Here is an 11,224-nt window from a genome sequence, read left to right on the forward strand (position 1 = left end):
AATACCAACTTTACACTCTGCAACTGGGTCTATTGAAGAATACTCATAATTACAAGAACAGATTAGCCCAGAGACACAGGCAACCCCTGACATTTGCTGCTAGTTCCATAAGTTTTAAACCAATTCCATTTTATTTTGGTGACACAACTGATAAATAAATTCCCCCTAAATGGACATTTCATCCCTCTTACAGTTACCCTCGTGGTTGAACTATTTATAAACTATACCTTTACATGCAAGTGGTTGCATCTTACTATTAATAATTATGTTGTTTATTATTTAGTGTACTTTAGGGTTTTCCCCCTTTCCCAAATGAAACCATTTTTTAATCAATTTGTCTTAGATAGAAGTAAACTTTTTCCTATTTTATACAGTTCCTTTCTAGGTAGCTTCCAAATGAATGCCATTCTTACAGTCTTCTTAAAGTTCTCTTACAAACAGATTGCATGCTATCTTTATACTATTTCTGTATGAGATTTCTTTTATCTTGGCCACAGCTAATGAAACCAGGAGTGGTTATCTAAACGAAACTAAGTCAACTTATAAAGTCACTAAAAGACTGAGAGGTAGCCTAGATGCAAAACTCTGACCAATAGAGGGAGGCTATATTGGAATGTGGCCAAAGCAATTAAATTCTTGTTTTTGGAGGGTCTGCATAGGGGATCTATTGAGGAGGTTAGCATTTGGTGGTGAGAGAAGAAGCTGAAAGAGACTGTAGAGAAACTACAAGTCAGGTAAGACTTTCTCGTACTCCTCTCAGTAGTTGCAGAGTAGGAAATAGTGTATGCTTGCTTTCAGGGTCTTATCAGGTAGTTAATTATTGCTAGTGTTTTATTGTATATTTTAAACGACTTTCCAGTATCTAGAAATACTGGCTTTCCCATGCTTCAATCACTATTATTTACACAAATACTTATCAAATGCCTATAGGCCAAGTGCATATTCCAAATCAGGATACATTAATGAACAGTAGTGCACTCACCTTCCTGGAGTTTATATCCCAATGGCCAAGATTATTTTCATCATTTTCTCGTATCTCAATAATTAACTTGTATTACCTGAATTAATCCAAGTGAGCATTTGTTCCTTGTAGTCTGAGTTTAACAAATAAAAATGTGATTTGTTTATTTCATTTTAACGGGCATTCTTGTATGTGTGTCTTTTACAAATATTGATTCATTGAATTTTCATGACAATTTTTAAAAGCATCTACATTTTAATAAGGGGAAATAAAGGCAAAAAGAGGTTTAAAAACTGCCTAAAGGAGATGCTGCTAGTAGTACTACCTATTACTAGTAGATGGTGCAACCAGCTTTTTAATTTAGGTAGTTTGGCTCCAACAATCTCTTAATCACTTTTCTATGCTACCTTTTAAAACAATTTTGGTAGAATTCCCTTTGTGTTCTCAGTAATTACATTTATATGGATATGATTTTATAATCCAGTACTCATCTTTTGTCTCCTAATTTCATTTTTCTTGAGGATAGGTGTCCTATTCAGTCTTTAATATATATCATCACAACTACCTACAACTGGAGGACTACAAATATTATAAGACGATGAGGTGATAATATTATTGGTTACCTTGTCACCAGTTACATCAACAGGTACTAATTGTTTTTTGAAACCTTTCTAGAATCATCAATCACTGTAGAAGCACATATTATCATATACAGTGACATCATGGTGAATCACAGTGATTCTCAAAGGGATATGTGCATATTAACATATCTTTTATATGCCATAAGTTCTGAATCATAGGGGTGAATTGACATAACACAGTTAGCCTCCAGATACTACAGTAATTCTTCTGAAAGATGACTTACATTGTTGTATAATATCATTGAGAAAGTTTTCAACGTCATTCTCACCTTTGCTATGTGTAAATCTCCACTGGTTTGGATACACTTTTTTTTCATTTTCTTTAGGTTGTTTTACTATATAAAATTGTGTGAAAAGGTTGAAAATATGTAGATACTTGAAACCCATATGCAACATTTGGTTGACCTCATTCTGCCTCCTCAATGTATAAAAGTGTGATAAACACCAAATACAAAGTATATTCACACTCATTACTGACAAACATATTTTGAATATGATTTATCTTCCCATCTTTGTTTCAATGATTGAATATTGATGTAATTTGCCAAGATGCCAGAATCTACTGCAGACGTTTTTGATATTTACCCACTAGCCCCACTGGGACAATGATTGTTAAAATTCAAAGTTGCACATATTCTATTGTAATTCATTAGTGTAAAAGGATTAAAATGTTCAAAATGTTGCAGGTGGCTTTCAAAGTTATCCCCTGAAGTGTGAACTCGTTACCAAGGAAACATATTGCAAATGTTAGTAAATCTCTCACTGACTTGCTTTTTACACGTCTCCATATTGGCGTGTATGCTGAGCCCATTTAGCACAGTGCTGCTGGCAGCTTCCATTCCTGTTATGTTTATAAATACACCCGAGCCTCACAAAAAAACTAAGCAGAATTGCTTGGAGAAAATTATTCTGGTTTTCCTTTGAGTGAGAGAGCAAAAAATCAGAGGATCACATTGATTCGAAATGGTTTCGCCCGCTTAAAAAATCTGGCGTGATAGAGTTGGAGGGAATTTGGGGGAACACCAAACTTAAAACAAACTCAGCAATTGTCATGATAATAATATTTAGACTAAATCATAATAAATCATCTGGATAATTGCAAATTTGAGTGGTGATAATTTTGGGAACATGTGATTAACATATTAGAGAGTAGAGTTAAAATTTGCCTTATAATAATGACACTTTCTGGGACAAATAAAAGACCATTTTGTATTTTTAAATAATCTTTTTAACCACATGAAATGTTTACTATAAAAAAATTGTGGTTATATTGTCATTCAGATTCTTTTTTAATCTCAACTTCCCAACTTCAAGGCACGCGTAAGTCCACAAATTCTGAATGTGAGAGATGTGTGGTGCACTGCAATACATTATTGAATCTGTTTTGAAAGGTAATATAGCTCCCTGTAATGGAAGGACATAGGCACAAGACAAAGTAATAAGCCATAAATAGAACTGATACTTATATCCAGTCAGAATACTTATATTTAATTTTCTTAAGAAAATGATTAAATAAGCTAGGCTATAGTCACCCTGACAATCCATTTTATGTCTCAATTTCCACTATAACCAACATTTGATAACTGGCTATATTTCATTGATTCATTTATTAGACGACCACATACTACTGACTACTTACTAGATAAGTGCTTGAGGTTTCAAAAATAAATAATAAATGGTCCTTACTCTAAGGATTGCAGTGTTAGTGGTGGCATGTATACAGGGCAATTACAGTCATGTGGTATTAGAGATATGAATTAGAACATGTGTAAGTCTTCTGTTGATCTTGATCCTCATTACTAAACTTTAACTCACCCCATTAATGGAAAGACTGTAAAAACTATCCGTCTTGTTGTATAAGGAACAGCTTACTCATGGTTTCAAGCATGGAGTCACATTCACTATGATTGGGTAAAGGTCTGGGTGACTAAACCAGGCTAATACTAGGCAAGAGGCTATGACTTCCAGCATTTCTAAGAAAGGAAAATCCATACCATTTTGGCCTCAAGCACTCTTTTTTCACTTCCATTTTTTGTTTTTGTTTTTTGCTTATTCCTCACTAGAGATGACTATAGAAAATTAACATGACTTCTAGGTAACTGGGCTATTATGCAGCCATCCCCAGTGTTTAGAATGCTTTTCAATGCACCGACTGTGTAATTTAATGTGGTATTGTTCTTCCCCTCACATGTGTCCCTCTGGCTCTACTGAACATACTGAGCAGGGACCTTGAACCTAATTAATCTCCTACATTTTTAAAACCTGTGATGACCTAGGGCAAGCATAAATTTGGAAGAAGCAAAGATGATATATTTATCTTGAAACATTTCAATTGAACTTCTGACTTGTTGACTTTATTGTAATAGTTTATTTTTGTTTATTTATTTTTTTGAGACAGAGTCTCACTTCATCTCCCAGGCCGGAGTGTGGTGGTGCAATCTTGGCTCACTGCAACCTCTGCCTCCTGGGTTCAAGGGTTCAAGTGATTCTTGTGCCTCAGGCTCCCAAGTAGCTGGGACTACAGGACTGCGCCACCCCGCCCAGCTAATCTTTGTATTTTTTGTAGAGACAAGGTTTCACCATGTTGGCCAGACTGGTCTTGAGCTTCTGACCTCACGTGGTCCGCCCGCTTCTGCCTCTCAAAGTGCTGGGATTACAGGTGTGAGTCATTGTGCCTGGTCTATTGTAATAGTTTCTAACTTGTCAGAAAGAGTCACACAAAAATTATTTTATTCATTGAAAACCCTTCTGATTATTTCAACCATGACTATCATTTGATTTATGTGTTTGTTTTTCAGGTTTTGAAAATGACTGCTAAAGAGTTTATAAGCTGCAACATTTTAAGTAAATTTTATTATTAATGAATACACAGAAATTGAAAGTAAACTCATGGTTTGAAACTTTATACCAAACCTCACGTAAGCAATAAAAATATCATAAATTTATTAAACAACAAACATATACTTAGGAAAAAACAAAGGGGAATAATGAAGAGCAAAGACGCACCCAAATTCACTTTTTAAAATTGTTATGTATTTATTTATGTATTATATTTATTTAATTAGAGACGGGTTTTGTCATGTTGCCCAAGGTGCTCTTGAACTCCAGGGATGACTCCATCCGCCTGCCTCAGCCTTACTAAGTGTTAAGATTACAGTCGTGTATCGCTTCTCGGCCTTTTGGCTAAGATCAAGTGTAGATTACAGGTGTGAGCCACTGTGCTGGCCAAATTAATTTTTAAAGGCTAGCCTAGTTCAAATAATTTCATGTTCCCTTTCTTTTTCCAAAATATGCTTTTCTAAGTCTTCTACAATTCTAGAAGACTTAGCATGGTTTTTAGGGATGCCAATTCCTATGTTTTTAGATTATTCCGAAATTGGAAGGTCATAATATTTATATTTTGTCTTCCTAAATTATAATTTTACCATGTGCGTAAGATGTTGATTTACAGTATATTTTATTTTTCTTCAGAAAGACATAAAGGAGAGATGAATCAAGGAATTTTATCCAAATGCTTTTCAAAATTAGTTTCAAGCATGAGATAAAAGTTTTTAATGTCTAATTGAAATATTTATATTTTTATTATAAGTAGAAATTATTAAGAATGAAATTTAGCCATATGTTGAAAGCCAGAAAGTAATAGTCAAAGAACACATCTAAATTAACAACTATTTGCTTTATGGTTTAAACATTGCAATTAAGACACTATTGTTACTTTGAAGGTATAGATTTTAAGTCACACATTGAAATAAGGCAAATAACATGACATATAATTGGAACTAAAATGTGGCCATCTTGACAATATATTTTGATATTCCATAGATTATTTCTCATATATATGTGATATCATGGTGCTAAATCTTTATACTATTAATGGCTGATTAACTCAATTAAATAAACCAGTTGTTTTAGTATTTTAAGGTAGTGGTTTCTTATATGCTATAATAATGGAGAACTAAGCGAGAATTCTCTTTGTCTCTTCTTTTTGCATGTAAGCTTGTGTCTACATTTAGCATATCCAACCTTTTGACATTCAGTCAACTGTGTGGAAGAGTACACTGACTTCAGATGAAGCACAGAGAAGTGGAACAGGAATTTCATGTTAGGGATCTAAATGCTGATGAGACCCTTGCACATGCTTTCTTGACTTCAAAATTAATATATATACTCATCAGTACCCTGTCTTTCTATTTCTTAAATTAGCTCAAGAGAGCAGTATGTTTCCCAGTGATGGTTAAACATTTCCACCAAGAATCCTTAGTGAAATTGGAAAGTAATTGGAAGACAAAACAGGTATCTATGGCATATTCTCTTCTGTAACACTGAATTTTTTTCTGTTTCTGTTTCAGATTTTATATTCATTCTACTTTTACATTTTTAGTATGTGTTTCTTTTAAACTTTATAGTAAAATTGTCTCCACAGGAAGATATTAGCATTTATCTCACAGTTTCTAAACCCTCTTACTACAATTTGAAGATCAAGAACAGAGACCGATGGAGAGTGTAGTTCTGGCTTCAACAGTGACTAAGATCAGTAGCACTGAGCAAAATTGCCTTATATCCTTAGGCTCCATTTCATTGCTTGTAAATAAAGGTTTTGAGAAGGTTCTGCCACAAAACTGTTTAATGAAGCTGTTAAAGTGTAAGGTTTATATTGACTTGTTGTATTAAAAAAATTTAAAACACCCTTTTATGCCAAAATCTTGCCCCCAATCATTAATGAAATTAGCTTCATGGTTTTTTTTGAATGACATCTACAATTCCCAAACCAATGAGAGGGAGCCCTCTTGTGGTTTGGGCATAGAGTGGCTTACGTTCTATCTGCATTTATAAGATACAAGAATGTATAATCTTTGAAAAGTGTAACAACCTTAGATACCTTCTGAATATGATCTAAAATTTATAGGAAATTTAAAAATTATAATTTTGGATATGTATAGTTGTTCTTTAAACAATTCAGGGGAGTTTTTGAAACTAAAAGTATGCAGCACATAGTATGTTGCTGTCTGTAATTATATTGTTATTTAGTAAAAATCTTTCAGTATATACTTGGTTAGTAGTTATAATGATCAGTAAAGATATCAAAGTGGTTCAGGTCACCTCACTTAGGAAGTAGAGGACAAAATAATGACATTAAAATAGATAACTGCGTATTAAATAGCTTTTACACTCTTTAATTGTATTTCTGAGTGATAAACATAAAACATTTTGATCACTTAGGGATTTACCATGCTTATAACAGCAGGTGAACTTGCTATATTTTGTTGCTTTAGAATACAATATATAACACATATTAAAAGGTAAAAAAATAAGTAAAAAATTTATGAAGCTAAGGTTAATTTATTATTAAAGACATTTCAAAACTTAAACTTAGTGTAGCCTAAGTGTACAGCCTTTAAAAACTCTACAGTAGTGTGGCTGGGCATGGTGGCTCATGCCTGTAATCCTAGCACATTAAAAGGCCAAGGCAGATGGATCACCTGAGGTCAGGAGTTCAAGACCAGCCTGGCCAATGTGGTGAAATCCCGTCTCTACTAAAAAATACAAAAATTAGCTGGGCATGGTCATGGGCACCTGTAATCTCAGCTACTCAGGAGGCTGAGGCATGGAGAATTGCTTGAACCCGGGAGGCAGAGGTTGCAGTGATCTGAGATCACGCCACTGTACTCTAGCCTGGGGTATAAAGTGAAACTCCATCTCAAAAAAAAAAAAAAGGTCAACTGTAGTGTAATAATATCCTAGGACTTCATACTCACTCACCACTTACTCAGGGCAACTTCCAGTCTGCAGGCTCCTTTCAAGTTAAATGCCCTATATAGGTGTACTGCATTTTACCTTTTATTCCATATTTTTATTGTACCTTTTCTATGCTTATATATGTTTAGAAACACAAATACTTACCATCGTATTACAGTTGTCTGCAGTATTCAGTATAGTAACATGTTGTACAGGTTTGTAGCCTAGAAGCAACAGACTATCCCATGTAGTCTAGCCTAGATGTAGTGGTCTATCCCATGTAGGTATGTAGAAATACGCCCTATGGTGTTTGCACAATGACAAATCATCTAATGACACATTTCTTAGAACATATTCCTGTCGTTAAGCAACTCATGACTTATACTAGCACGTTAATATTACTTTTTAAAGTTTCTTTTTAGAAATGAAATTATATATCCATTAGGTGAATAAGTCATATGAACATAATTTCCCTAGTTGTATCTTTGATGACTTGAAATACCATCTTTTTTCATTTAACCCAGTATTTTCATTAATGTTCACAGATAATATAAAAAAGATATTTCAAATATAACCAATTCACAACAGTAAATTGATTCTAATATATTTGATTTAAAGAAAATTGCAAATAACATACCGTGTCCATTTGTTTCTCGTATTCTTTTCCATTCAAGAAGGAAAAAACACAAATTAATCACCTAAGTTGGAAAGGTATTTCAATCTGCTATATGCAATGCATCAATACAAGTTCCATCACTTTAGAAACGACTGAGTCTTGCTTAGAGATTATTGATTACCTAGGAGAAGTACTAACCTAAAGTGAAAATAAAACTCTTGTCTATGACACACGGTTCCTGCAGATTATTTCCTGTTTTGCTTTGCTCCTGAAAGTGGAGGAAGCTTTTCTGTTTGTTACCCGTTGAAGTTTTCATGGCCTAATAATGTGGAGACTCAAAAAATTTGCTGATGATAAAGAGGAGAACAAAGGAAACACCCAGCTTCTATTCTGGTATTTATCAACTACAATGTGATAGAGTAAAGTTGTGTTTCTTAGAAAGGATCTAATAATTTATTATCAATCTTCTTTAACTTTCTGGCAATTAAAAATAAATTTTTGCTTTTGGATTTTCTCTTATCTGTCAAATAATTTGGCAGTTTGAATAAATTTATTGTTTTCGATTTATATTTCATTCCCATTTTCTGATTAGCCACTTAGGAAATTCAATATTATACCTGTAAGCTTGATTTTCCACAGAATAAGTATTTCAAACAAGGTCAATCTGTAGGAATTTGCTTTTTTGGGGAGAGAGAAGTTATTTAAGTAAGACTCTATAAACATAATTATTTCTGTAACAGATCATTTAGAAGAGTTATTTTTTTTCCCCCAGAAAGAAAAGGAAACTGACATCAAAATAGTGATTTTGTAATGGCTTAAGGACAGAGACTAGTTTGGAAGATCAAGAGCCATTAGGTTACAGAACTGCTAGTGAAGTCACATGAGTTTTAACTAGTATTCATTCACTGTTTGAAGAACAAGTGTTCAGACAATTCATTCCTCATGTCACAGAATGGACTATAGATGATGATAGGGTTCTCTCCTGGACCACACTCTGGTCACACTCCTCTGAGATCCCTTTTTGATTAGGCCCCAACTTGGGTTCTGTTCTTGGCCTAGTTAGTTCAATTAGGCAAGTATTCTGCTGGTTCAGTTTAACGAAAATCTCTTATCTTTGATATCTAATCAAATTTCTTATCCCCCCACATTCAGTATCTTATCACCCTGCCTGCATTCAGCAAGAATTTTGCTAAGTCAGTTTAGCCAGAATCCCTGTGAGGTTTCCTCTCTAGTAATTTTCCACCCACTGACCATCACTTACCCAAAATCCCCACTTATCCTGGTATTCAGAATGCAGCCCAGTTCTATACTGAGGTCTCTCTGTCCCCAGTGCAATAGTTCCTGAATAAAATTTGCCTTCACTGCTTTAACTTATGTCCAGCTCTGATTTTCTTTCACAGTGCCAGCTTCTGTTCACAACCCAGCTTCCAGTTAACAGTTTGCCCAAGTGAATTTTTAAATACTGTCAGAGCAGTACAATGTTGGATAAAGGGCATCCATAGAGATAACCTGATAAGACAACACATGGGGTCAAACATACAAATATAAAGAAACATAAAAACAAACTAAATATTTATAGTATACTGCAGTAAATATGGTCTCATTCAATTTAGGATTCCAATGAATGTGTAATTAAAAATGCAAATTATACAAAATTACAAAGAAGGAATATATTTAGAAAATCAGTTTATCAAGGCAGAAAGCAACTATCAGCAAGAGTATACTAAAATAAACTATGTAGAGAAAAATAACCAATGTAGTGATATGGAAAATGATGAATATCATGAGAGTAATGAAAATATTTTAAACCATAGTAGTACAAACTGACTTAATAAATCATAGTTTACCAATTAGCTTCTTTCCATTCTTAGTGTGGTCACATTACATTTATTCCTATACATTTTGTTTAGGGATCTATTACCTATAGACATCACTAGCATTTGTGCTTACAGATGACCTGGCCTGATTCTATGGCAGTATTTCAGTACAGAGTTTTTGCTGATATCATGATATGAACCATCTAAGCAATTAGTGAAGGCCAGCTTATTGAAGAAAATCATCATGCTGATTTAGCAAGGAATTTTCAATCTAAGATTTTTTCCTGAACTTTGTGCCAGTCAATATATAAAAGTGTCAAAGACTGTTACATATAAATTATAGGTACTTTAAAAATGATAGACTAATTATCACATACCAAATTGTAATATTTTCTTAAATTTCTTGGCCGGGTGTGGTGGCTCATGCCTCTAATTCCAGTATTTTGGGAGGCTGAGGCAGGCGGATCATGAGGTCAGGAGATCGAGACCATCCTGGCTAACACGGTGAAACCCCATTTCTACCAAAAATACAAAAAATTAGCCGGGCGTGGCGGCGGGTGCCTGTAGTCCCAGCTACTCGGGAGGCTGAGGCAGGAGAATCGCTTGAACCCGGGAGGCGGAGGTTGCAGTGAGCTGAGATCGCGCCACTACACTCCGGCCTGGGCGACAGAGCGAGCCTCCGTCTCAAAAAAAAAAAAAAAATTTCTTATTTGTTTACTAATATTTTATCACTAAACTCCAGTCTAACTCTGTGGAGGAAAAAAGAAAGACGAAATTATAGACTTAAAAAAACATCAGTATTGCATTTTGAAATAGTCTGTACGGGTAAGTCAAGTGAAAGTGGTTTATTCAATAAACAGATTTTAAGAAGTCTTTCAAACAAACAAACAAAAACTACAAATACACTAATGCCAAGTCATTTTTCTAGTTAGTAATACTTCTTCTCTCATTCTATCCTTAGTAGAAAATTTCCATTCACCATCCTTCTCACTGTGCTTTTCCTGTAATGAAATGCATATATTAAGACTTCTCTGAATGATATATCACTGACTTTGTAATCCTCGATGTAATAGTTTCCATGAGAACAGGAATGTAGCATGACTTTTGTCAGGAAGACAACATGATTCTTTGGTAAAATCTGGTCTTTAAAAAAATTAGACAAAAGAGGTATCCATATTCTTGAAAAGTGTTCATTTTTATTGTTTCGGATCAAATTATCTATAGTTACATGATAAATACTTTATACTGTTCACAGGTTAATGACTCTGATAGAGAGTCTGTTAGTTGCAAAATTGAACTAAATATAATGAAAAACAAGTTGATGAAATCGTGCATAAATTTTTAAATATATTTTCAGTATAATTTCCTGGAAAAATATGACAGCATCTGGACAAGGAAGACAGACTTAGACATAAGACTCAAGAAGACAGAAAAATAATTTACACCATAAAAA

General features: G+C 34.0%; 1 pseudogene; it reads left to right on the forward strand.

Moving 5' to 3' along the window:
* The first annotated feature begins 4,765 nt into the window (after positions 1 to 4,765).
* Positions 4,766 to 4,938, forward strand: LOC115836205 (annotated as a pseudogene).
* Positions 4,939 to 11,224: the final 6,286 nt, after the last annotated feature.

This window comes from Nomascus leucogenys, chromosome 7b, assembly GCF_006542625.1.
Source record: "Nomascus leucogenys isolate Asia chromosome 7b, Asia_NLE_v1, whole genome shotgun sequence".
NCBI lineage: Eukaryota > Metazoa > Chordata > Mammalia > Primates > Hylobatidae > Nomascus > Nomascus leucogenys.